This window comes from Corylus avellana, chromosome 7 (assembly GCF_965113065.1).
Source record: "Corylus avellana chromosome 7, dhCorAvel1.hap1.2, whole genome shotgun sequence".
Classification (NCBI taxonomy): Eukaryota; Viridiplantae; Streptophyta; class Magnoliopsida; order Fagales; family Betulaceae; genus Corylus; species Corylus avellana.
This window is the reverse complement of record NC_142496.1, coordinates 7,650,029-7,677,626: the sequence shown is the minus strand read 5'-3', so window position 1 is coordinate 7,677,626 and position 27,598 is coordinate 7,650,029. Positions and strand designations below refer to the sequence as shown.

General features: G+C 35.4%; 1 non-coding gene and 1 pseudogene across 1 annotated transcript; both read right to left on the bottom strand.

Moving 5' to 3' along the window:
• Positions 1 to 14,261: 14,261 nt before the first annotated feature.
• On the bottom strand, positions 14,262 to 20,499 carry LOC132184797 (TMV resistance protein N). The gene is made up of 7 exons (XR_015912806.1): positions 19,515 to 20,499; positions 18,252 to 18,527; positions 16,493 to 17,536; positions 15,822 to 16,378; positions 15,005 to 15,080; positions 14,742 to 14,799; positions 14,262 to 14,605 (listed from the first exon to the last, which is right to left on the bottom strand). It is a non-coding gene; the product is annotated as a TMV resistance protein N (transcript).
• Positions 20,500 to 20,942: 443 nt separating this feature from the next.
• LOC132185351 (TMV resistance protein N pseudogene) lies at positions 20,943 to 21,522 on the bottom strand (annotated as a pseudogene).
• Between the last annotated feature and the right edge of the window lie 6,076 nt (positions 21,523 to 27,598).

The following is a 27,598-nucleotide window of genomic DNA, read 5'->3' as shown; positions in this document are numbered from 1 at the left end:
AAGAAAAGTGGCAAACTCAGCCTTAATGGGCTGGGGATGTTACAATTTTGGTATCAGAGCAAAGGTTATAAGGTTCTGGCAGACTTTTCAAAAAAAAAAAAAAAACAAAAAAAAAAAAATTTGGGGGGGGTTAATGAGAAGCCACATTCCGGCCAAGTAGAGTGTGCATTGTTGTGTGGTCTCTAGTAAATGATGCATGAGCATTTTTCTAATGGTTAATTTTTTGTTAAGAAAAAAAAAAAAAAAAAAAAATCATCTTAGTGTGATTAATTTGGAGGATTTTATTATTGTGATCATGTTAATGACGGAGATGAATTTTTATTTTATAGATAGGTTGTGATCTATAGTATCTGCCTATTTGGATTTGCAGCATTTTCTAGAGTATCGATTGATAAGGGTATATTTTAAGGTGTCTCGAGGATTTAGAAAAGATTATTGATCATGATTTAAAAATCGTATGATGATTTTATAGATTTGGGTTGCGAGCTAATTGGTGAAATTAATTTGGTGACAAAATGGTTTTATTGATTTAGGTTGTGAGACAAATGGTGTAAGTGACTTAGTAACGAATGATCTTATGGATGTCGGTTGTGAAATGATTCTTGAACTGAATTAATGATATAAGAGTTTATATGAGTTTTTGGTAATGGCTAAGGTTTGGTCGATGACAATAATGATACTATGATTGATGTTATAATATATGGATTGATGAATAAGGATTACGTAGTGGCATGAAGTGAATGCCTAAGTATTGCAGGGATAAATGCAAATGAGGTATACCCTAGAATCTATAAGATATTTTGATATATAAAGTTGTGGTTTAAGGATTTTGATATTTTCAAATGATTGTGATGACTTTAAGGTACAATTCATGAAATCTTTGAGGTGATTCTTAGAATTTGAGGTGCTAGGTTTTCTGTAATTGAGGTAAATTATATTGAAGTGATGCTTAAAGTTTTGAGGATGAATTAGTGCTCCTAGGTTGTGGATAATATTTAAATTTTGAGGCATTAGTGGATATGAAATTATGAGAAATTTTAGTTACATGCCAAAGCTTTTGATATAATTTTCTTTTACTAAGTAAAGATAATGGATTATTATTCTTGAGGTAAATTGAAGCATAAAGGTAAGAGTTGAAAGACAATATAATACAGTGATATAATATAGTGACATGATCTAAATTTCTCTTATAAGATATATGTTCAATGATATTAAAGTATTTTAGAGGTTGATAACATGTGATGGTGCATACTTAGATGTTTTATTGAGTGATTAACTTGTTAAACAGATTGTTTGTTTAAAGGAAGTTATTACAATGACAGAATGATTTCATAATGAATATTGAATGAGCACTGAATGATTACGAAAAGAAATGTTTGGAGAACAAGCTCCTTATAATATTACATACCAGTGTCCATCAAAAAAAAAAAAAAAAAAAAAAAAAAGAAGGGAATTTGTTGCATAAAGAGACACGTGGTAATGAGATGAGCAGATGATTCCTCAGAGCTGCTCCAGGAAAATTATTTCTGCATAGAGAAAACCTAGTATGAGCAGAATCGTATATATTTATTAATTGAATTATCAAAGAGAATATTTATTTCTAATGAGGTACCTGACTAGAGCGTGTGCGGAGAGACTTGCAACACCCATGAACATCGACCCGGAGTTTTTCGTGCTGTCGCTGGAGACGTTCGGTATTCTTCTCCATTTCTAGCATCTTTGGTCCCAAATATTCTGCGTAAGATAACACCATCTTTTTCAGCTGAGTATTCTCCTGCTTCAAATCCACGTGTTTTCGTTTGTAGTATTTGAGCAGTCGCTGTAAGACCCCGATTTGGTTTCTTGAGACTTTCAGCTCAACATTTCTGGCACTCAAACGTTGTGCCATGTCAGAAACTGAAGCAGCACCTTGGATACTGAATGCCAATGAATTATTAATAGCATCAGTATCCGACCTATCAGCTAAGAACGTTTGATCCCGTGGAATTACGAAACCTTTGGCCACTGCTACAGCAGTAGAATCATGGAGCATGACAGAATCGTGAATAGTGATAGGACGATTGTCAAAGACAAAAGTTGGCTGCCATACGTTAGGATATGCAGCAGGTTCATTAGGGTGTGTAACAGGTACGACGGGATGAATAGCAGACACTTCAGGGGGAACAACAGGCACCTCCGGTTGCACGTCAGGCATAACAATAGATTGTGTTGCAGGAGCAACATTCAAATCGAGGTTGTTAACGGACGATGATGATGCTCCCATATTTAGGAGAGTAAGGAAAAATAGTTGAGAATACGAAGAAATTTGGGAGAGATGAAGTATTGAAAAGAGACTGAGCGTCAGAAACTGAAGAGATTTTTTTTGAAGTTTCTGGAAGCAGCCGACGAATGGCTTTAAAGGAATTTTTCACTTCAGGTGAAATAAACAGTAAACAACAAAGCGTTAGGCGACCTCGGGCCGCGATGGAAATTTTGTCAAAAGATCCCGTGGATGTAGGATCTTGTCTCCTGTCATAAATTCGACTGAGCTCATTTTTCAAACCCACTGTTCAATCAACGACTTCGAATACCATGCGTGGGCAACTGAATGAATTGTCATGCCAACGCGCACCACGCGCTCGTTCATTACCAGAAATCTTTCCTATAAATTCACACCTCTTTCTCCATTGCAACGCATGCCTTCTGATCATACTCCTTCACCTGAAATCTTCTAATGACCTTCCATACAATGAAAGCTCGACTTTTCTCCCAGTTGAGCATATCCTCAAGAGAGAGAAAAATGCGGCCTCACGACTTGATTCACAAACCCAACTCCTTATACTCTCAGTAGTAAACCATTGAAGCAAGATTATCGTTGATCATGTCCTGCGGAAGCAAGATTATCCTTGATCATGCTTCTCAGGCTAAATATCTCTCTTTTCTTCTCAGTCTTCGTAAATGACAGAAGAGAGAGAGCATCCGATGTGGGTATTTTGAAAGTCTCACATACATGCCATGTCCTGAAATGCTTTTCAAATCTTCATTTCTAGAAAGCAACAGGACTATCTTTCTCTCTTTTCTCTTCTTGACCTTGCAAGACCCAAGGGAGAGAAATTATAACATGAGTGTTTTGGGACATCCAGCTTGGAAACTTACCCATATCCTACTTTGCTTGCTTATCAATTTCATCTCTAGAACGCAGCAAGCACAATATGTATTAGTCAAGAATGGATGAGAATCTTACATTTGATGTAATCGTGTATTTCGTTTGAGTTGAAATCATAATTACGAGTTTCTATTGTTGAGTTATGATTTATCAAGTAAAGATGTAGTACTGAAAGATTTTCGCTGATATTGTAGCATCAACACAAAAGTTGGGATGAGAAAATAGAAACGGTTGTGTATTTAGAATGAATCGAATTATGATGTCATTTCTGAGGTATATTCATGTAATAATGTTTTTGGAAAATATAAACTGTAGAATGTTGGTGCTATTTACTTTTACAGGTTTATGATGGTGAGAAGTTAATAATTATTAGAGCATCATATTAAAATTTCGTATGCATGATTTGGAATACTGAGATACTAAAGAGAATATAGGCGGGGATGATTTTTACACCTTTTTGATAAGATTGATTAAATTAGATCGAGAGAATTATTGCAGGCTTGAAATGAGGACTATGATGTTTGGAGGTATGAACTATTGATCACATGATTTATTAATTTAATGTTTAAACCTTGATTGTAGACTGTTGATGAATAACTCGATTGTTGTTATTGAGGTTGGAAAGAAACAATGGAAAAGATTTTGAGGTAAGATTTTAGTGTGAATTGATGAATGATTGCAGAAATTGAGACTTTAGACTGTGAATAAGATTTACTCATAGAAGAAGGAGATGGAATTTCAATATGATAAAAGAGAGTAAGCTTTGATGAAGGATTGAAAGGAATATTATCTGAATCCCTCAACTTGAAGATTGGACGATAATATTATAGGTTTTAATTTCGAGGACGAAATTCTAATAAGGAGGGAAGATTGTAGAGTCCCAGAATTTTCAAAGCTATTTAAATAGATTATTTTGATAATGATGTTATTTTAATATCCATTGTAGCTAAGGATTTTAATTCTTGGGAAATTTATGAGAGTGGTAATTAGAGAATGGTAATTGGTGAAATAGTAAAATGAGGGTATAATTGTAAATTGAAGATAGAATGAGGGTATAATTGTAAATTGAAGGTAGAATAGTATAGGGTTGGTGAAATAGTATAGGGTTGGTGAAATAGTAAAATGAGGGTATAATTGTAAATTGAAGATAGAATGAGGGTATAATTGTAAATTGAAGGTAGAATAGTATAGGGTTGGTGAAATAGTATAGGGTTGGTGAAATAGTAAAATGAGGGTATAATTGTAAATTGAAGATAGAATGAGGGTATAATTGTAAATTGAAGGTAGAATAGTATAGGGTTGGTGAAATAGTATAGGGTTGGTGAAATAGTAAAATGAGGGTATAATTGTAAATTGACGGTAGAATAGTGTTTGATTTTCTCCTATAAATAGAGCTCTTCTCCTTCAGAATTTTCACCACTCATCTCCTCTCCCATCTCTTGCATATATTCTTCCTTCTTCCGCTTTTTACTCGGTCTTTCTTCTTTCTAAGAGTGTTTACTCAGAACAGAGAGAGAAAGGGCGAGACCAAGCGCTACAAGAAAGAAAGGACACAAGAGATAGCGGACTTTAGAAATTAGTTTCAAAAGTTATACTAGTGGTGTTAGTCATATTGGAGCAACTAGATTCCTTCATACCACTTCTAGCTTCAGTCTAGAGGTAAGTAAATTCACTACCCCTTCTAAAATTACTTCATGTCATGCTATTTATTCATTCTTTAGTAAATTGTAAATGATTATTTTATTTACGTATTATGAAGTTATGTTGCATGCATGAAGGATTTCTAAAAGAATTATCTAGAAAGTTTCTATTTGTTTAAATGCTTTTTAAGCACAACAAGTTTATATTTGGAAAAGTTTCTATTTTAAGAAAAGAAAGTTGAGAAATGATGATGATTATAAGAAAGAAAAATGATGATAAACCCTCCTACATGTTGCCCTAAGATGCATCAAAAGAAGTACAAAGAAAAGTACAAGAGATGAGATAAATGTTTATGAAATGAGGGCACATGTATGGAGGAGAGTATTTTTGGCCCCAAGATAAGATAAGATGAGAGTTCGGTACCGATACTCGGATGGAGGCGAAACCACTGAAGGAGGCTATGCCAGAAGGTGGTATTCCATCAACTAGACCGTTGAGTGCACCAAGAAAGAGTTAATTGACGGTCGGGCATGGCTGTGGCCACAGTTCAGTGCCATGGTCACAAGGACCCGCAACCCTCGTGCACAGGGGTAATAGTGTACATGGGCCCTATTATGAGAAAATGATACAATATTTTCAACGATGATATGCTATGATGATTTACCAAGATTATTTATAATGATGCATTATGATGATGATTTATAAAGATGATTTACAACGATGATCTATTACTAGATGTAATAGTATGTATATGTTACGGGAGATGCAACCGTACATACAGATATTATTATGGCTAGAATTATATTTATTTGCGAAAACGATTTTCAAAACTGAGAACAAGGAGTAAAACTATTTATGGTTGTGGATTTTACTTGCTGGGCCCCCTTTGGGCTCATTCAGTTTTATTTCTTGTTTTCAGGTAGAAAGGATGCTGGAATAGGAGGCCGGAATGGGGTGGGAATAATTATTAATTTTCAAAGTCTTTTCATATCAGTGATTATAATAATATGATATTCCGCAACTAAAGTTTAATGTTTTCTAATTTCGCTTGTAATAAAATCTCTTGAATAATGTTTTATACATATTTTGTATCCTTTAAAATCAAGTACTCTGATAGACCTTATAGATCTTTGCAAGAACTTTTGTTGTAAAAGAAGAAAAGTGGCAAACTCAGCCTTAATGGGCTGGGGATGTTACATGGTTGGAGCCAGAGAAGGTGTCCATGAAGCTTAATAGTTTGTGACCAGAGGTAGAGTCCGCTAGGAGATCAATCCAAGGCAATAGAAAGTTGTCTTTGGGACAGGCTTGATTGAGATCTGTAAAATCAAGGCACATACACCACTTCCCAATTGCTTTCTTCACCATCACTATATTAGAGATCCAGTTGGAGTAGTTAACTTTTCTGATAAATCTTGTCGCCAGGAGTTTCTCTACTTCTTCTGCTATCGCCATGTTGCACTCAGGGGTGAAACTTCTTCACTTTTGGACCACTAGTTTGACGTGAGGATCAACATTCAGCCGATGAGAGATTACCTCGGTGCTGATGCCAGGCATATCGCTGTGAGTCCACGCGAAGACTTCTCTATGTTTTCTGAGGACTTGAATGAGCTCCTCACGACATTCTCCAATCAAGTGTTGGCCAATCTGGACCACATGGTCAGTGTTGCTGTCGATTTGGATTGGAGAGAGTGATTTTGTTGGTTCTGCTTACTAGAGCTTCTATTTGTTTCGTGCATCTACAATGTCGATAATCATGGTTGCTTTGGCCTGTGGATCTTTCAACGATATCATGTAGCATCTCCGGGCGGACTGTTGGTCGCCTCGTACTTCCCCCACCCCGACTTCTGTTGGGAACTTCATTTTTAAATGATAGGTGGATGGGATCGCCTTCATTTTGTTGAGCGCGGTTCTCCCCAAGATGGCGTTGTAGGCCAAAGGATAGTTTACTACTGAAAATTACCACAATCGTGGTTTGACATAGGGGCGTACTTGCCATGACTAGGAGGTCGATGGTTCAAACTAGGTGGACTTTGTCTCTGGCAAAGCCAATTAAAGGGGAAGTTACCGGTTGAAGCGTTTCCTTGCCAAATTGCATCAAATCGTATGCTGGGACGTATAATATGCCTACAGAGCTGTCATTGTCTATCAACACCCAGTGAATGGTATAGTTGGCTAGGGCCAGCATGACTACAAGTGGATCGTCATGGGGGTGCTGCACTCCATGCGCATCTTCTTCACTGAAAGCAATATCACACATTTGTTCAGGTTTACGGGGCCTCAGGGTTTTAGCTAGGCAGTCCGTGATGTATACTTCCATTGCTCGGAGCCGCCGAGTGTATGCCTTTCTCATAGTGTTCGTGGAACCACCCTCTACAAACCCTTCGGAGATCGTTATGATTTCTCCCCTTGCAAGAGGCTGGGTAGGTTGCTCTTCTTGATGGTCCGTCCTTGGGTTTGGGGGTTGGTTCACCACGGGATGGTCATTTTGTTCTCTTCTTTGCTGTCTATCAATCAGCCTTTTCAATTGGTAGCACTCTTCTGTGTTGTGCCCTATGTCCCGGTGATATTCATAGTACTTGCCTGTCTTTCTTGCTCCTAGGGGCAATCGTGTGGGATTCGGCCAGCGGAATCCCAATTCGTTTCATAACTGCATTAATCAATTAGCTGCCGCTCCTGGTACGATAGGTCGATGTTGGGTGCATGGAGCGGGTGCATGTGCCGGCGCCTTGAATCGGTTGTCTGCTCTACGAGTTCGCACGTTGTTCTCTGGTTGTCGGCTCTCCTTCTTCCTCTCTAGAGGTTGTTGGGATTGTTCTGCGAAGGCCCTTACAGTTTCATTGCCATTGATGAAATTCTCGGCTCTTGCCATGACTTCATCTAAATCCCTCAGGGGATCGATGTTCACATCGGCCATGAAAGGACTGTATGGTCATATTCCGCCCATCAATGCCAGGTGGACAATTCTTTCGTCTGGTTTATCGACTGTGAGCTTTTCACGGTTGAATCGAGCCATGTAGCTTTTTAATGACTTGTCACATTCCTGTTTTGATGGTTAGCAGATATGCTGCCGGCTTTCGACACCGATGATTTCCAATGAAATGGGAAAGGAAATTCTTACCAAGTTCAGCGAATGTTCCTATTGACTGGAGTTGCAAACTGCTGAACCAACGCTTGGCGGCGCCTTTGAGGGTGAGGGGAAATACCCGGCAAAGGATCCCATCGAACGAGGCTTGCAGCGTCATGTGAGCTCTGTAGGTTTCGAGATGGTTCGCTGGATCCTGGCTTCCATCGTAACTATCCATGTGCGGCAACTTGAACTTCTCTGGTAAACCAGCCTTTATGATCTTCTAGGTGAATGGCAGCTCAGTCGCTAGGAAGTCGTGACTCGTAGAGCGGGAGCCATTCAATCGCTAAGTTAGGCTATTCAGCGTAGCTTGGATGGCGTCTATCTGCGCATCTGCTGAACCAACATCTTTGGTTACTGGTGGCATGTTGGGTCCATTGGACATTCCTAGTTGTAACTCGCACTCGTTGAGTCCTCCGAATTCTGGTTCTCGGAGCTTCTCTACAGCAGGAGCTCCAAGGTTTCCATCATGTGCTCATTCTGGACCTCTAAGGTCCCTAGACGCTTGTTGTCTAGCAGGTGTGGACCAAAGACAGGGGACTCGGTGGGAGTCTCTTCAGTTTCGTGGTTGCCAGCATCATGTAGATTGACATTCACTGACTGGAGACGAAAGTTGGTCATGTTGGTTGTGTTTTCGGTTTGGCCTTGAGATCTCGTGGCTACCATTCGTGACTTTTGTCCCTGTTTGAACTTTATATCGTTAGATGATCCTCGTTCCCACAGATGGCACCAACTGTTGAGACAGTTGTCAACCCTAGTAGCAATTTGATTTCAAAGCCAGCTAAGAACGAAAAAAGGTATCAACAGTGACAGACCGCGAAGTGGGGGGTGTGGTGGTCGTGCCACCTTTGATGCCTGAGTGTGAATTTGAGTAAGATAGATAATAAGAAATAATAATAATTGAGAATGATAAGAGTAGAATTGAGTATGTATCTGTATCGTAGGTGGCTCCTTTTCTTATAAAGGTTATGAGTGAGTGGAAGAATCCTAGACTCTTATTCGACGTCCCTTGATACGTGGGAGTGGTTCCAATTGAAGATCATCTTTAGGATCATATGGGAGATTGAATGGATAAGTCATCGTGTACCTAGACTCCTTTCAGGAGAGATTTGGTTGGTTGCTCTCTGACTTTGGACGTAACTCCCAGATTGGGTTGTTTGGAGAGTGATCATGCTCCCTTGATTATAGGGTTTACGTGATTTGGCATGCAACCATTTTGATATGGGGCGTAACTGCATGCGTGAGTGCGGATCTAACACGATCAGGCGATTGTGTCATGATTTGCTGGATCTTGGGCTTAGTGCCTTGGTATCATGGTGAGCCGTGGGCCTCTTATTCGAAGTGGGCCTTTTGGTTTGGGTTTTAGGAGATATTTTGTATCAACAAGCGTCACCGCTAAATGCAATGTGGTTGAATTAAATTTATTTGGGCCAGTTTTGTGGAAGTGCTTTCGGAGTTTCTGGTAATTTATGGATGAAACAGTAGAATATTGTCTTTTTGCAGGCCATAAAATATTTACTTTTAGTACCGAAAATAAAAAGAGTGGCTAATGTCACGAACATGATTGGTTACATAGCTTTAGATGTCTTAGAGATCTGTCCACGAGATTTTAAATGTTTTGAAATCCAAAACATTTTAAAAGAAGCCGGTGTTAGAAGATCAACAGATCTAAATTCTTCCCTGCCACTGACACTGACACCGAGTGGCATTGGTGTTGATGAAGCACAACCACTATAATCCGGACAGCCAGCTCAATCAAGTTTTAAGAGATGGCGGGAATACGTTCGTTCATTATTAGCAAAACATTTGAAGCGGCAGAAAATTGTGCATGGGAAAATTGTGCTATTGTGGTATGTGTTCTATTAGCAAGATTGTTATGTTAAACAATTTTGGCATGCTTTTGTTGTTGAATTTTGGCTTGAATTTGGATATTGCTTCATGTTTTGTGGATACGTTTTGGTCTTCAACCAATTAGAGTTGGTAATCTGGTTTTGTTTGATATGGTTTTGGCATGAGACATTGATGTGTTGAGAAGCTCTATCATTGGCGTCAATATTCAATCATGCCACCTAATTGGGTCTTCTCCCTTTTGACTTAGACATTGATATATTTGATTCAAGTTTGTGGTCTTGCGTAGAATTCCACTACGCGGCTTTCGCGTCATTCATGCCCATTAGTCTCGACGGAGTTAATGGTTTAGATAAGAATCCTTTTTTGTAACAAATATTCATCAATTCCTGGAATTAAAAGTCAAAAAGTTTATGTAAGAATCAAAGTTGATCACTTTCACTCACTGCCCCTATTTATTTAAAATGAGGCTATATATTGAAGGCATCAATGAAGGTGTTGGTTTCATCCAAAAGAAGAAGATAAAGATCCATGGGTTTCTCTGCCTTATTTCGTCCTCTCATTCTCATCGTATTCATCGCCTCCATCTTTACCATGCAGCTTTATCAGGTTCATGCAGGTTCGTTTCCTCTAATTTTCACAGCAGTAATTGAAAGTTTCACCATTTTTTGCTATCTTTTATTATTTTTTCTCCCTTAAACGTAATTTACATCGTATCTTGTTGATTTGTGATATGCATGGGATGTAAACAGTGCATTTAAACCCGGTTTTGTTAATTTTTTTTTTTCCTACCATATCATGAGATGGTATTGGTATTTATCACTTTATTCCCTAAAAACGCTTCATATGCTTTACCTTTTCTTTTGGCTCAAATTTGGTGTTGCTGATGAACCTACGTCTGCCAATAGGTTTGGTCATAATTAAAATCCAATCTCAATTGGACCCAACAATGATTCGAGTAGTATATTGAACTTTAAGTGTAGGTTTGAGATAAGAATTAAACTCATGGAATGAGATCATTATTCCATCAATTGGTTAATTTTTAGTCTTGAAGATATTTAGTCGTAATCCACCTCTGGTTGCCAGAGTTAGCTGGAATCTTCTAGCTGCTGGTTGCCAAAATTTGCGGTTGAAATTTCACCTTCTTAAACAAATGGAGTCTCAATTTTATTTATTTATTTATTTTTTAAATGTGTGTTTTAGTAATTTTTGTTTAATTCCAATGAAAACGTAATGATTTCGTCAAACTGACTAGATAATAACTTCTTTAAGGTCTTAGTACAAATCAAAATCTGTGCCTTCCAATAAGAGGTTGACACCTCGGCTTGGAAGAAGAAAGCTAAATGGGAACAAAACACCCAATCATACCAAATTTACACCTTAAAAAACACTTCATCTACTTTTTATGTTAACCACCCATTACGCCGCAGCCCAGCCAGAAGCTAGACACCGAATGTCGCCGACTAGCCGCCGCCACCTTGTTTGTAAGGTTTCCCTGATCTCCGTCCCTCTCTCTTTCTGGGATCATCCGTTTGGTTCATCCGCTTCAGGCCACCATCTTGATTCCATCAAGCAGCACTCCATGGCTGTTTTGGTCTAAGTTTGTTGTGATGGGCATGGGTAGCGCAAAATTGAGGAGATCGCGAAGCTGGGTGTTGATGTATTAGTTGTTGGGTTGGTCGAATAACATGGTCTTTCTGTGGCATTGTATTCATTTTTATGTCATTACGAGGACTGCTTAATTGGTTTGTGCCTCATCAATGTTTGGTTATGGGCTTTTGTAGTTATGGAGCTGAGAAAATTAGAAGTTGACCGGGCACAGCAAAGCCCACCGCCTGCCCCATCTTCAAACATTCCATAGCATCATATTCCACCTGATCAGGCACCACCTCTAGCATAAAATAAGAGTCTTGAGTTGCTAATGTATATTTAAACTTTTTATCCATTGATTTATCTGCTTTTTTGAGATTTTTATGATTTCCTAATTTCCAATTATGATTTCCAAATTGGATCATCTGTTGTAGCTCATTTTGTTGCAATGTGACTTTATATCTGTTTGCATGGTTGTGCTTGATTAATATTTTAACGATTATTGATTGTGAGACCTTCACCGCTAACAAGAAAGTGGTACGTGTTAGCTTAGGGCCATGGTCCCCAACACGATTCCCGGTGACGGCAGGGCTAAGTAATGGCTGACCACCCTTGAAGGTTCATTAAAGAGTGTTGACCACCCATAGGAGGGACGACCAATGCAAATGTTTTTATGTTTTTTGTGCCAAAAAAGAGAATGATTGTTTAGGATATTATCATTAGAGATATTCAATTCTTGTACAAATACCTATTCCCTACTTATTTTTTTTTTTTAGAGGAATACTTTCCTCATTTTGGGATAATAGTTATTCCCAAATAATTAATAGTTATTCTCACTAATGATGAGGCAACCACCTAAAGGTCCAACTAACTCAATTTCTCAAGTTGCTTAATGTTTTAAGCATGTTTAGGTGTCCGTTTGAATGACTTAAAAGTGTATTTAACATTTAAAAAATTCATTTGAAAAAAAAAAATACACGCTTGGTAAAAAAAATTGAAAGCCCTTTTAATGATCCAAAAAGCCTAAAAATTATCAAAACACACTTTTGGCAAAAGCTTCATTTTGTCCAAAAATGCGTTTTAACTTAAAAACTTTATTTTTTAAATACAATCCCAAACATGCTTTTAATATGTTTAGATCTTTCATGTATTTCTCTTAATTTGGATAAGACTAGCAGAGAGTGAAAGAAACAAATCTTGAGCATCTTCGGTTATAATACGAGTTCTCTCCCACATTTGGAAAAAATTCATTAAACTTTTAGACCGAAGTATAAAATAAAATTAATAAATTCATAAAAAATAAGTATCAATTTTTTATCTGTCTTAAAATTTAGATACCTTTCTCATAAAAAAATAATAATAAATCACAAGTATCAATTGTCTATTTAATTGTGACATTACTCAATAACATATATATTATTATATCTGTAAAATCTAATATAAAAGATGTTCCTATTCATTTCACTTGAATTGAGCATGGTTTTGCCTCTTGAAAGAGATCTTGACTCTGTTTTGGGGGACACGTGTCAATCATGTAGAGAGAAAATTTATTGGATAATATAGTGTGATGACATGCTCTTTCATTGACACTAAATGATCTCAGCCTGTAGTACTTCTCCTTTACCCAATTAGTCTTTGGAGAATGGTAGAAATTGTGCATTAATTAGGTTTGATGAAGTAGAATGGTAGAAATTCCTAATAGTATACCTAAATAGTAGATGAAGTAGGCAGCTGATAGGGTTTGATGCATATCTTCTTTGGTTTTGTTTACTCTTAATATTTATTAAATAAAAATAAATAAAGAAAAAAATTTCAAAATTAATTCTTTTGGTTGCACTATTTGCAATAAGCTTTTTGTTGTATAAAAATGTTCTAAGATTTCTTTGTAGTATGAAAAAATAACAAATAGATTTCTACATTCAACTTTGGATACATTTTTCTTCCAAACTGGTTTGAAAAAAATTTTCTCCAACCTATTTCAATAAGTGACAAATGTCATTCAACATTTTTGGATTTCTCAGAAATTAATGTTTAGGTTTCCAGATTAGTACAATGACAAATATGACTCTTAAAAATATTAAAAAAATATGAGATAACACTTATCACCTATAGAATTAGGTTGAAAGAAATTTTCTCTAAATTGGTTTGGATAAAATTTCTGTCCTTCAACTTTTATCTAATTTTTTGGCAGAAACCATGAAAATAAAAAGCAAGCTTTATGAATAATACATGTCATAATTTTATTGGTATTGACATGATATTTAACATTTTCATTAAAAGCATTAAAGGGAAATGATGTATAGGAACTTATTATTATTATTTTTTGCATACCGCTTAAAGCTCTTAAAATATTTGTATACCACGTGAAATTGATTGGAAAACATTGTAACCATAATAATTAAGGGTTAAATACTAAATTAGTCCCTTGGGTTTCACAAACTTTATTTTTTACCTCCTGGGGTTTCACTTTTATCACAGGAGGTCCATGTGGTTTTGATAATAGACCAAGTTAGTCCTCCGTCAGTTGACCGTTAGTTGACTTAACGGAATTCTACGTGGACCAATCACATATTGACATGTGGCACCTACTTAATTTTTTTTTTTTTTAATTTAAAAAAAAAAGTATTTTCTAAAAAAAAAAAAAAAAAGAAAGATTGGGAGTGGCTCTTGGCCATTTGGGGGTGGCCGACTGGCCGGATGGGGGTGGCCGAAACCACCCCCAGTACCCACTGGGGGTGGCTCGGCCACCCCATGCAGCCTTGGGGGTGGCCGAAATCACCGCCAATGGTGGTTGGGGGTGGTTTCGGCCACCCCCTAGGATTTATACTTTGTGAATTAACAAAGAGAATGGACAAATTTAACAAAGAGAATGGACAAATTTAAATAATATTACTTCACAAGAACACACTTACCGTCTCTGAAGAAAAATGGCTTATCCCACTATCGTTTAACATGTTCTTGAACACAAAATAACAATGTTAGCATCTAAAGTTCTTGAAAAATGGCTTATCCCACTATAGATTGGCAATCAAATTTCTGCGAGTATCTTTGCCTCTAAAGCGCAAGAATACATCATGAGTTCATTGATGGGTGGATAAAGTAGACGACGTGGATCGTCGGACAGCCAGGGAAGAAGTCATCCTCTCTGCTACTACCAACTAGAGATAATAATTGGGTTGCAGAACCAGTTTAGCTCTTTGCTCTTGAGTTGAGAAAAGTCGATGCATCATCAATAGAAGAGAACGAGTTGGCTTCACCTACAAGAAACAGTGGACATTGATGAAGTTTAGCCACTGTACATCTCTGTTAGCAAAATCAGAAAGGATTTCTCAACAATGCTTATTATTCTTCAACAGTGGCTTATTTTGAGCTCGAATCTTAGCAAAATGTTACCGTGAACTTCGATCAAGCTCTTATGTTAGAACACCTCTCTCTGCCTCCGTAGTCGTTCCTTCATTTCAACAAAGAAAAATGTAAAGAACGACAAAAGAAGCAAATAAAGCAATATGAAATTAAAGACCGGCTTTGGATCTCTCCCTCCCTTTTGGTTGAATCCAAATTCACTTTGTAACAAATATAAATAAATAAATAAATAAAATCACTCCTTGATTACAGAATTGAAGTCCAAACTGGTATTGCCCAATTGAAACACTTACATTATTATAACCAAAGCTAGCGGCTCTGTACCATATATTTGACTGCCCTGCACAAACTTGGTCCCAATCAAATCTGCTGAATATGTCACGCACATTTGTCAATTGCATCAAAAATCGAAAAAATATCATCATCCGTTTCCAAACCAGGAAGATTTAATCCATAATTAAGTAAACAAATCAAGAAGCAAATGCTAGAGCTGGTCTTATTACATAACCGGTAATTAACAAGATATTCTCTCTTCTCCTCAATTCATGACACAAAGCCATGGCAAAATTGTCATCTAACATCCGTGTGATATTCAACATCTCTTCTCTTCCTCTCCACCATCAACAGTGAGTAATCAGTAACCATTAATCAACAAAGACAAAAAGAAAAATCTTCAACTACCAAACAGTCTGTACTACGACTGTATATCTCTGTTAGCAAACCCCATAAAGAATTTCTCTGTACGTCTCTGTCATAAGTGAAGAATTTCACTGTACATCTCTGTTAGCCACCAATAAATAAGGAAAGAATGAAAGATCCAAGCGTTCAAAGCCAGGAAAGAACACATAGGTAGCACAGAAATGGAAAGAATATATATATATATATATATTTTGAAGTAGTGGAAGATTATTTCAAATATGTATGTTCTTCATATACTGCTGAACACTATGAAAATAAAATTAGGGGTTGGAGAAATATCCACTCATCTCTAATAAATTCAAAATCATGTAAAAAGAACCATCAAATTTGTGCACAATTGGAGAAAGCGAAGCTGAGGAAAACAGAGAAAACAGCGATGGAGAAAACGAAGGGGTCTTTTGATGTACTTACGATTGATCACCAGGTGGCTTATCCTCTGCATTTGAAAATCTAATGCCCAAGGTGGAAGAATGCCTCTTTCATTCCAAGTTTCCATCACCATCATCACGGGGTCTCCTTTTCCGTTGAATTCCATCTATTAAATCAATCGCATTCTCGCTACACATACGTACCAGATGGAATCCGCAACTTTTCAAGCGCACTCGCTCTGTAACTTCAAATTTAACTCGCACATGATCAACACTTCCAAGCTTAAAAGAATATTTTGGAACACGGAAATGCAGCCATACAGCCGATCTAAACATCGGTGCAGAATGACGATAGATTTCTACACCACGAGTGATGATGGAAACACTAATTTCGTGTGAATCATCGTCATCTTCTTCTACATCCTCTACTCCAACAACAGCAGAGTAAGCAATTATTGTGAACTCCCCAAACATATCTGCAGCCTCATCAATATCTATTTCACATGAATTACTATTTGAAGCCTTTTTATAATAGTTGAACCAATCTGGAATCTTATTTCCTGAAGCTAAACTGTTAAAGTAACGATGCCGAAGAGGTCCCTGTTACACAAATGGACAAATTTTCAGTGATACAACCTACAAATCAAGCCACACAGACTTGTATACGAGAGAGAGAGAGAGAGCATATATCAATCCATCAAGGAAAGAAGTTACCCTCAATGGCTGAGCTATTGCCACAGTTTGCACATTTTGATAGGTTGCAGAAGAAGCACCACTGCCCACTGGGCCTCGTGCCGAACAAGTTGTTTCATACCATACAAACTCTGGTAACCACCATGTATTAAATAATTCAGATGTTTGTGCTTCTCCGAAAAATGTTTCCAACGACATGCACCCCTCTGCACACAAGTATTTTATATTTGGTGGAAGTCTTAGAATTTTTCGAAGTTGCTTGCAATGATCCACGTTAAGTCTCCACAAGCAAACAAATCTTTCGATGCATGCTGGGATGGTAACAATAGCATTCCCTGATAGATTTAAGTATCTCAATGTGGAGGAGCAATTAAATACCCTAAATAAATTTGATTCTAATAGGACACAATTGGGTAGAGACAACTCTTTTAGAGACGGAAATACTATCGAGGAAAAATCATCATTAGAAACACTTGAATTTGTAGGAGGTGGCAATGGGAGTAAGTCTGGACCTAATGCAATTTCTGATTCCTTCATAGATACATTAGAGGGCATGGATTGTCTGATATCCACCATCTTCTTTGGAAACTTAACAAGTTTTGAACAACCACCAAGAAAAATATACTCTATTCGTTGCAACTGATAAATGCTACTTGGAAGACGCATCAGGTTTTTGTTACCTTGTAGTTGTAAATATGTAAGCCCAATCAGGTACGCAATAGATAAAGGCAATTCTTTTATACCAGTGTTTATAAAGGAGACGTGTTCTAAACACTCCATCTGACACTCAATTTCAGGAAAGTAGTTAAGCCTTGAGCAACCTTCAACGAAAAGATATTTTAAAGATCTTAACTTGAGGCTTCTCGGAAAACTGCTAAGGTTATAGCATTCACCAAGACTCAAAGAAACTAGCTTATCAAGAAATCCAACAGAATGATGAATTTCAACTAAATTTGTACAACCATGAAGCCTCAAATCCACTAAATTTTGAATCCTTGAAACATCCGGAAATATTTTTAGGAATTCACAATAAGAGAAATCCATAATTGTCATGCTTTGAAAATTCTGTAGAAAAAAAAAAAAAAAAAAGGAAATAAATTAGTTTGAAGGAAATTTACAACAGAATTTAAAGGAAGAAATTTTAAAATCAAAGGAAATTATGTCAAGACACCGTCATGCTTTCACACTTTTTGACATTGAAACCCCTATTTCAAGTTTGATAAATTTTTTACTTTCAAGTATTTGTAAATCAAGAACTTTGCAAGTGTTTTCATCAAATAGCTAACAAAAATTATATGAAAATACACTTATTCCTTTCATACGAAAAAAAAAAATACAAAGAAAAAAAAGAAAGAAAAAAGTGCGGTTGCCGTCGTTGGGAGAAAGCAGCTAGTCTTGGCCATGGCATGCGACCTGGCTGAGGCTTTGGCATCCAGCCCTAGTTGTGGCATGTGGCGATGGTTGGGTCCTGGCACAAAGCCCAGCCCTGGCTGGATATATAGGGTGCTGTCACCCGGCCACAACCAACCACTTTTTTTTATTTTTTATTTTTAAAATTGTGTTAGAGGCGTAAATGTATTTTAATACCATTTATGTTATCTATTTTACGAAAAAAAAAACTATGGTTTTGATTAACAAATTTGGAAGCACAAATCTAAAATTCATCGAATTAAAAAGTAGGGTCTCAATGTTATTAATAAAAAATTAAAAAATATATATTTTAAAAAAAGTGAAAGCACTAGTGGTCATGAAATAATTTTACTAAAAGCAATAATTGTACCTCAATTCCCTCCAATCCCTTGAGGTGACTCCGAGGCATTCTTAAAGCAGCAAGGTTCTCTACATGAAAAATTGATGACAAAGATTCTAAAGGACATTCATGCCAATCAAGCAATCTTAATTCATTAGGGAGAAAATCAAGTCTTCCTGAAAAGCGCGCATTAGGGTTAACCATAAGCAGCCTAAGCCTTTTCATCTTCTTGAAGGCCTTGAAACTCAAGCGCATTTTGTTTCTTTCAGGCAAATCTATCAATATGCCTTGAATTTTGTTTGTTCCCTAGTAAGGCAATGAATCATTAGTGTGCGAGGAAAATCAAAGCACAAAGTTCTCTATATTTTAACACTTGCTGGAATTATAACTTTTGTAATATATATATATATATATATATATATATATAACGACCCAGAGAAAAGCGCTAACCACATCTGCGCTATTACTCCAAAAGGACTAGTCAATTTAGAGTTTCTCTAGAATTCATTATAAAGTCCAGTTTCACCTAGTAACTAGGCAATGTGGGACTTAGCACTCATGACTATCTCTATAAATCATCCACTCTATGTGGGCTTCTTCTCATCTTCCCAATATGGGATCGGGGTGTTACAAACTCCCCCTCTTAAACTCCTGACGTCCTCGTCAGGTCCACGTCATGCAGTGCTCTAGTACCACATGACCTGGCGTTACTAGGTGGCTCTGATACCACTTGTAACGACCCAGAGAAAAGCGTTAGCCACATCTGCGCTATTACTCCAATATGGGATCGGGGTGTTACATAATACTTGTAAAAATGAAACAAACTTAGATTCCATCTATCCTCTTTTACATGTTGCTTTTCATTTTGAGATTTTCAAAATAGGTAATTTTACTTTTACTACTAAAATGTTCCAAAGTGAGCGTGATCTCCATGTTCGAAAGGTAAAATTTGTCTTCATTTTATTTTATTTTTTTATTATTCCAATTACTCTTACCTATTAGAAAAACAAAATACTAAACAACTATGCCTACCTTCGAAATAGAATAAAGAACTTTGTATGATGAGTTTATTTATTCTTAGTTACAATCATTTTACTTATTTTATTCTCTTTTATACACGTGTATATAAATACATGTTTATATATTATAAATACACATATATGTGTACCTGTCTATAATTCTTCATCATATTTTACAAAGAAAAAAAGAAAGTAAAATATTTTTCTTGGATGTGTACTTGTGAAAAAGAAACGAATATAAAATTAAAAGAGTATCTTAATGTAAGCTTCTTACCGCATTTTCTTCAAGGACATAACGAACGTCTTTATGAAACCATAATCTACTGCGTTTGCTAGGGTCTTCAGGTGATTCTTGTCTAACAATTTCTCTACCCATGTCCTGCAATAAGTCATGCATTGCCAAAGTTTTGCCCATATTAATGGTTATGAGAGACTTCTCTATAAGCACTTTGATACCATCAATTGGGAAGAAATCACAACTATCTAGTATTTTGATAATATGATTTGCCTGCCATCCTTTGAAAAAACATGCAATGTCAAGAAAAATATTCTTCTCATTTTCATGCAATCCATCATAACTTATTCGAAGTCTTTCTTGAATATTTGTGTGAGGAATTCTTTTGTACTTATCCAGTGCACTTTGCCATTGATGTATATCTTTACCATGTAGATCTGAACCTAACACTTCTAAAGCTAGTGGAAGGCACCCAACATAACGTATTGCATGTTTCATTAGTTTTAGAAAATCATCAGTGGGTTTGTCTCCTTTGAAAGCATTCCAGCAAATGAGCTCAAGAGCTTCGTTTGAGTCCAATTCCTTCACGTTATATATTAGATCTACTCCATGATTAGTCAATACTTTCCTGTCTCTTGTCGTTATGATAATCCTACTTCCTAAACCAAACCAATCAACTTCTCCAGCCAATTTATCTAATTGGACCAATTTATCATCCACATCATCAAGAATAAGGAGTATCCTTTTTGAATAAAGTCTTTTCTTTATCATGATAATTCCTTCGTCAACATTGTCAACCTTCATAGTATGTCCTAGGATTTTCGAAAGAAGAGTATTTTGTAGTTGGACCAGACCCAAATATTGCTTAGAAGTTTCTCTAACGTTGGCAAGAAAACAACTACCTTCAAACCGGGAGGCAATCAAGTTGTAGATAGCTTTTGCAATCGTTGTCTTACCAATTCCACCAACTCCTAAGATCCCTACTATGCGTCTATCATTCATCTCAATACTTAAAAGTGAATTGATCTGTTGTACACGAGACTCTATTCCAACTGGATACTTGGCAACATGTAAGTATGCGTGGTTTACAATTCTTGAGACATTCTGAACGATGTTGTCAATAAATTTGGCTTCATTCCTACCAAATACAAAAGATTGGAAACATTTAATTATGAGCTAGAACCTTTCATATGAGAAAGCATAGTAAAATGTATATATTATTGAGTATACATATGTGAGTGTAAAAATGTTTGAGTCTCACATTAAGAAAATTTCATAAGTGTGACTGATTAATATGCATGGTTGAGCCCAAACCTTTTGGATTGAGTGGTGCATCTCTTAACAAGCTATATTATGTGATCACTAACAAGTTATGCAATGTATCAATCTCCCTAATATATATATATATATAGACACACACGTATGGATGTACGTCTAGTCTATAAAAATGCACAATACTAATAAAACTTACTCATAATTCTCTAAATGCCATCCGGACAAATTGGCGACTTGCGTTAGGGCTGCCTTCCACCTCTGAACTTTGATGTCATCCTTGACCCTCTCTTGATGTTTAGCCAATGCTTTTTCAAAACTCTTCTTTTGATTTCGTACATCCGACGGATTCACCTTGTAAAATACTGGTAGAACCATTTGTGCATTTATTTCTTTACACTCAAGGATCTTCATTAGCTCGTCCAAGCACCAGGTGGATGATACATAGGTTTGAGAGAATACAACGATTGAAATTTTTGACTCCTCAATGGCTTTGAGAAGTGCCGGAGAAATCTCCTCTCCCCTTTTAACCTCATCATCATCTATGAAGGTGTTGATTCCCTTCATATGCAGAGCATGGTATAGATGGGCAGTAAAATTGTGGCGAGTATCTTCACCTCTAAAACTCAGGAACACATCGTACGTCCATCGACGAGTAGAAGAAGAAGAAGAGGAAGAGACTCCTTGGGAAGCCATGGAAGAAGTCATCCTTCGTGTATGCAAGACTACCACCTAGTAGAGAAAGTTGCCTTGCAGTTGCAGAACCAGTTTAGCTATGGAGTTGAAAGGATAAAAGTTGCATGGAAAGCAAGGTTAGAAGACTTCTAGCAACTTCTCTAAAGGGTATCCTATGCATTGAGATTATAGCATTAGGAGCGACTTAATTTTTTTAAAAAAATTTCCTCTAAAAATCTATTTAATTGATTTAGTTAGTCATTTTTAAAATTATTAAACAACAAACTCTTTAAATATTTTTCTATTTTACCTAAATGTTCTATTTTAGCAAAGAAACTAACTTTTAGATCATTTGCATTAAAATTTTTTAAAAAAAGAATAAGTATAAAAGAGAAAGAACATTACAAAATAAATGAGTTTCACTTTTGAGCTCTTTACATTTAAAAAGCATAAAATTAAACTTAACATTGAGTTTGTATGTATATATGACATTTTTTTATGAATTTTGTTAAACAAATTTTATAGAAAAGTCAAATGTGAATGCTCCTAAAATAAAAACTAAATTTGAAGAATAAAATTTATTTTATCAAATTTAGAGATCCACTTTTAAAAGGAATAGAAAATTAAACTCTTTATACATTTTTTTGTTTTAGTTAAATATTATTTTTTTATTAGTTTTAAACCAATAATTCAATATAAAGTAAAGATAAAAGCTAATTAAATTAATATTTTTATAAATTTTGTTAAATTTTTAAGAAAAAATTAAATATAAAGAGTCAATTCTAGGTACCATCAAAGGAGGAGAAAACGGGTTAGTCTGTCCCTACTCAGTACTCAAGGTCAAGTCGTATTAAATATAGCGAGCCATCGGGACAGTGCATAATTTAAAGTGTGGGATCCAACGGGTGGGTGTATATTCAGATGTGAATGCTCCTAAAATAAAAACTAAATTTGAAGAGTAAAATTTATTTTATCAAATTTAGAGATCCACTTTTAAAAGGAATAGAAAATTAAACTCTTTATACATTTTTTTGTTTTAGTTAAATATTATTTTTTTATTAGTTTTAAACCAATAATTCAATATAAAGTAAAGATAAAAGCTAATTAAATTAATATTTTTATAAATTTTGTTAAATTTTTAAGAAAAAATTAAATATAAAGAGTCAATTCTAGGTACCATCAAAGGAGGAGAAAACGGGTTAGTCTGTCCCTACTCAGTACTCAAGGTCAAGTCGTATTAAATATAGCGAGCCATCGGGACAGTGCATAATTTAAAGTGTGGGATCCAACGGGTGGGTGTATATTCAGATGTCAATGCTCCTAAAATAAAAACTAAATTTGAAGAGTAAAATTTATTTTATCAAATTTAGAGATCCACTTTTAAAAGGAATAGAAAATTAAACTCTTTATACATTTTTTTGTTTTAGTTAAATATTATTTTTTTATTAGTTTTAAACCAATAATTCAATATAAAGTAAAGATAAAAGCTAATTAAATTAATATTTTTATAAATTTTGTTAAATTTTTAAGAAAAAATTAAATATAAAGAGTCAATTCTAGGTACCATCAAAGGAGGAGAAAACGCGTTAGTCTGTCCCTACTCAGTACTCAAGGTCAAGTCGTATTAAATATAGCGAGCCATCGGGACAGTGCATAATTGAAAGTGTGGGATCCAACGGGTGGGTATATATTCAGATGTGAATGCTCCTAAAATAAAAACTAAATTTGAAGAGTAAAATTTATTTTATCAAATTTTGAGATCCACTTTTAAAAGGAATAGAAAATTAAACTCTTTATACATTTTTTTGTTTTAGTTAAATATTATTTTTTTTATTAGTTTTAAACCAATAATTCAATATAAAGTAAAGATAAAAGCTAATTAAATTAATATTTTTATAAATTTTGTTAAATTTTTAAGAAAAAATTAAATATAAAGAGTCAATTCTAGGTACCATCAAAGGAGGAGAAAACGCGTTAGTCTGTCCCTACTCAGTACTCAAGGTCAAGTCGTATTAAATATAGCGAGCCATCGGGACAGTGCATAATTGAAAGTGTGGGATCCAACGGGTGGGTATATATTCAGATGTGAATGCTCCTAAAATAAAAACTAAATTTGAAGAGTAAAATTTATTTTATCAAATTTTGAGATCCACTTTTAAAAGGAATAGAAAATTAAACTCTTTATACATTTTTTTGTTTTAGTTAAATATTATTTTTTTATTAGTTTTAAACCAATAATTCAATATAAAGTAAAGATAAAAGCTAATTAAATTAATATTTTTATAAATTTTGTTAAATTTTTAAGAAAAAATTAAATATAAAGAGTCAATTCTAGGTACCATCAAAGGAGGAGAAAACGTGTTAGTCTGTCCCTACTCAGTACTCAAGGTCAAGTCGTATTAAATATAACGAGCTATCGGGACAGTGCATAATTTAAAATGTGGGATCCAACGGGTGGGTGTACATTCAGAAAAGTAAATGGCATGAAAAAGAAGTTGTTTGAATACGTGGATGGATCACAAGCATTCTAAGAAGCCTCACACGCATTTTAATCATCACCGTCTGAATTTTTTGTTTCTTAATTTTGAAGTTTGAAATGGTGGTTCCTTCTCCTTCTCTCCTGTATTGCTCAGAAAAAAAAAACAAAAAACAAAAAATGGCGATTCTTATTGGATTCCAGTAAGTATCCCGCAATATGTAACCAAACAACTTAAGGAATAAATGTTGTTTGTTTTGGTATACGTCGTTAGGGTTATAATTAAACAGTCATCTTGGTTTCAAATATGTATTATACATGTCGTTAATCAAAATACTCGCTTGGTATTTTCATTCAGGTTCTGCCAATTTCTTTTATGGAGATCCACGTCACCCCACTTAAAATTAAGACAAGTATCGCTTATGCCACATATTTTAGCCAAATTATAATATCTTATGACGTGGTCGTGTATTACAAGTGATACTTATGTTTTTTATGCCATGTAGAGTGCGGAAAATAATAAAAATTATTAATTCCAAAAACAAAAATCCTTCAAACCAACCCATTAATCAAGTTTATCTCTAAATTGATTGAACTCTAATTTTACTGCTCCACCTAAATCATATGAACTAGTTCTCAAAAGCTTTGTGTTTTCAATTGTTTTCCCAAATCTAAGAGATCTAAAGGCTAAACCTTAATTTAGTTGCTATATGGCCAAAACTCTTCACTACAGGACGTACATGAAGCCAAAGTGTGTGCTAGCTCTTGATTCTTTTCTCCATTAATCTTTTTTTTTCTGAGCAATTCAATTCCATTGTTCATTAACAAGTCCGATTAAAAGTTATTATCACCTAAGTTTTTTATACTTCACCATCCTTCCATACACCATAAGCCTAAGCACCTAATTACAGATTTTCATAAAATCAAATAACATAACAGATATTTGCACTTCACTAACACTTTGTTATCTACTGCTTCAATCGACACAAGACTTTGTGAACAGCAGGACAAATCCATTCACCCCACAAAGAACTTTGACAGATCAAACATTTCAAGCAGAAGTTGTGTTCGAACTTCCTAAACTACATTTCAAGAATAAAATAGCCCTGATTTTGAGAGGAATAATTATTCCTCAATTTAAGGAATAGTCATTCTCTCATGGGCCATGGGAATGGCTATTCCTAGTGTTAGATCCTTATCATGTATTCTAATATCAAGACTATTATATTCTACATTCTTCCATTCCAAATTAAAGTTATTCTTTTTTTTTTTAATGGAATTCATTTCACGTACTAAATGTAACTTTTGTATTTAATAAACTCAAATTTTCAACTTAGGACAAATTGTTGTCTTCCTCTTCCACCAATAATTGCTTTCGGCCCGCATGATGTATCTTCTGTAATCATTTTTCCTTCATTTATTTTATATTCTCATATTTATGACGCTCATAACAAAGAAACATACTCGAATGAAAGGGCTTAGTAGATTCATAGCCATAGGGTACATTGCAAATTATTAAAGTTTGAAGGATATTGTAAATTTGGTAGTAGTTTGAGGGACTACGTATACTTTTCCTTAATTATAACTTTTATGACAATATTGTTGCTTATATATATATAATGCTGATTAACGACATCCACAATCATGGCTCAAAGGGGAAGGAGAGGAAGAAAGGGATTTGAACTAATGATTTCTGCTTCATAAGGCATGGTGCTCAATCGATTGAGCTATCATTTGAAGTCAAAGCCCAAATTATTTAGTTGTGGTATTATTTATTTTAGGCTCTAAGTGTATTAGTTTAAGTGAATTAGTGGGCCTGAATTAGATATATAGAAAGTTCCAAGTAGACCAATCTTGGCCCAATTTCGCATAAAATTTATGTCAAACCTCAAAGGAATTAAAAGGGGGCCCAGCTATTCGAGCCGAAATGCATTGGACTGCAAACACTAAGAAAAGGGAATAGCCCAAAGGAAGATGGCCTAGGTCCAGTTATCCCATTAAAAAAATTATTAAAGGAAAAAAAAACAAAAAAACAAAAAGGAAAAAAGGGAAACAAACATTTAGTGTCAGTGGCGTACGTTGGTAATATATATATACACATGGTTGTTGAATTGGGTGGAGTAGCTCATTCTAGATGAACTTGACGGAGTACGTATGACACCTTGCCTCTTTTTTTTTTTTTTTAACCAATTGGATTCCAAGTCGCCATCATCACCGTCGTCATCACGGGGTCTCTTAGTAACTTTAATACCATCTATCGCCTTCTCTTCATGCCTACGTACCAGATACAATCCACAAGCTTTCATGGGAATTAACTTTCAGTCAATATAATACGAACTTGTGTAAACAAATTTAATTCGGAGATGATCATTATAAGCCTTAAGCTTATAAGATCTGGAACATGGAAATTCATCCATACATAATCTGAGTACTGAATAATATTCAATATACAATGATGATAGATTTCTACACCACCACTGATGATGTAAACATCAATTGCACAAGGATCAAACCCGTCTATTATAAGAGCAGCATAAAAAACAATTCTTGAGATCTCCCAATCCAAATTTGCAGGCACATCAATATCTATTTCACAGAAATTACTATTTGAAACCTCTTTATGATAGCTGAAGCAGTGTGGAATCCTATTTCCATAAACTAAAATGTCAAAACAACCGGGCTTAGCAAGTCCCTGTTACACGAATATGAATCAAAGCATACAAATTAACTTGTATATAAGAGGGAGAGAGCATATCTTACTTCATCATCATCCTGATAGGTTGCAGTAGAAGCCTCAATATTGCTGCCCACAGGGCCTAGTGCCGGAAGCTCTGGTAACCAGCAATATTTATTATATACTTCCAATGACATGCAACCCGTTGCAGGCACACAATATGAATTTGCTGGCAATACTAGAATTTCTCGTAGTTGCTTGCAATTTTCCAAGTCAAGTTCCTTCAAGGCAACAAATCTTTTGAGGCATGCAGGAATGGTAACAATACCACTCCCTGATAGATATAATCCTTCCAATGTGGAGGAGTAATTAAATATCCTAAAGAAATCTGATCCTGAAAGGACAGTTTCGAAGGTGCAACTCTTGTAGTGCCGGAAATACTATCGAGGAACAACTATCATTAGAAACACTTGAATTTGTATATGGTGGCATGTATTGTCTTATACCCCCCACATTCTCAGGAAACTTAATAAGTTTTGAACAACCCTCAAGCTTCAGATACTAAATGTTGCAAGTGACAAATGCTACTTAGAAGATTTATAAGGTTTATGCAATCTCTTAGATTTAATTTTTTAAGCCCAATGAGGTACTGAATGGATGAAGGCAATTTTTTTATACAAGTGCCTCTAAAGTTGATGTTTTCTAAATACTCCAGCAACAATCAATTTCAGGACAGTCATTAAGACTTGAGCAACCATAAACGCTGAGATATTCTAGAGATCTCAACTTGAGGCTTTTCAAAAAACTACGAAGGTTATAGCAACGTTCAAGACTCAACCAAACTAATTTATCAAGAAATTCAACCGTATGATGAATCTCAACTAAATTTGTACAACCATCAAGAGTCAAATCCTTTAAATTTGGAATCCTTGAAACATCTGGGATTATTTTTAGGAATTGACATTTAGAGAAATCCATAATTGTGATGCTTTGAAAATTCTGTAAAAAAAGGAAGGATAAATTAGT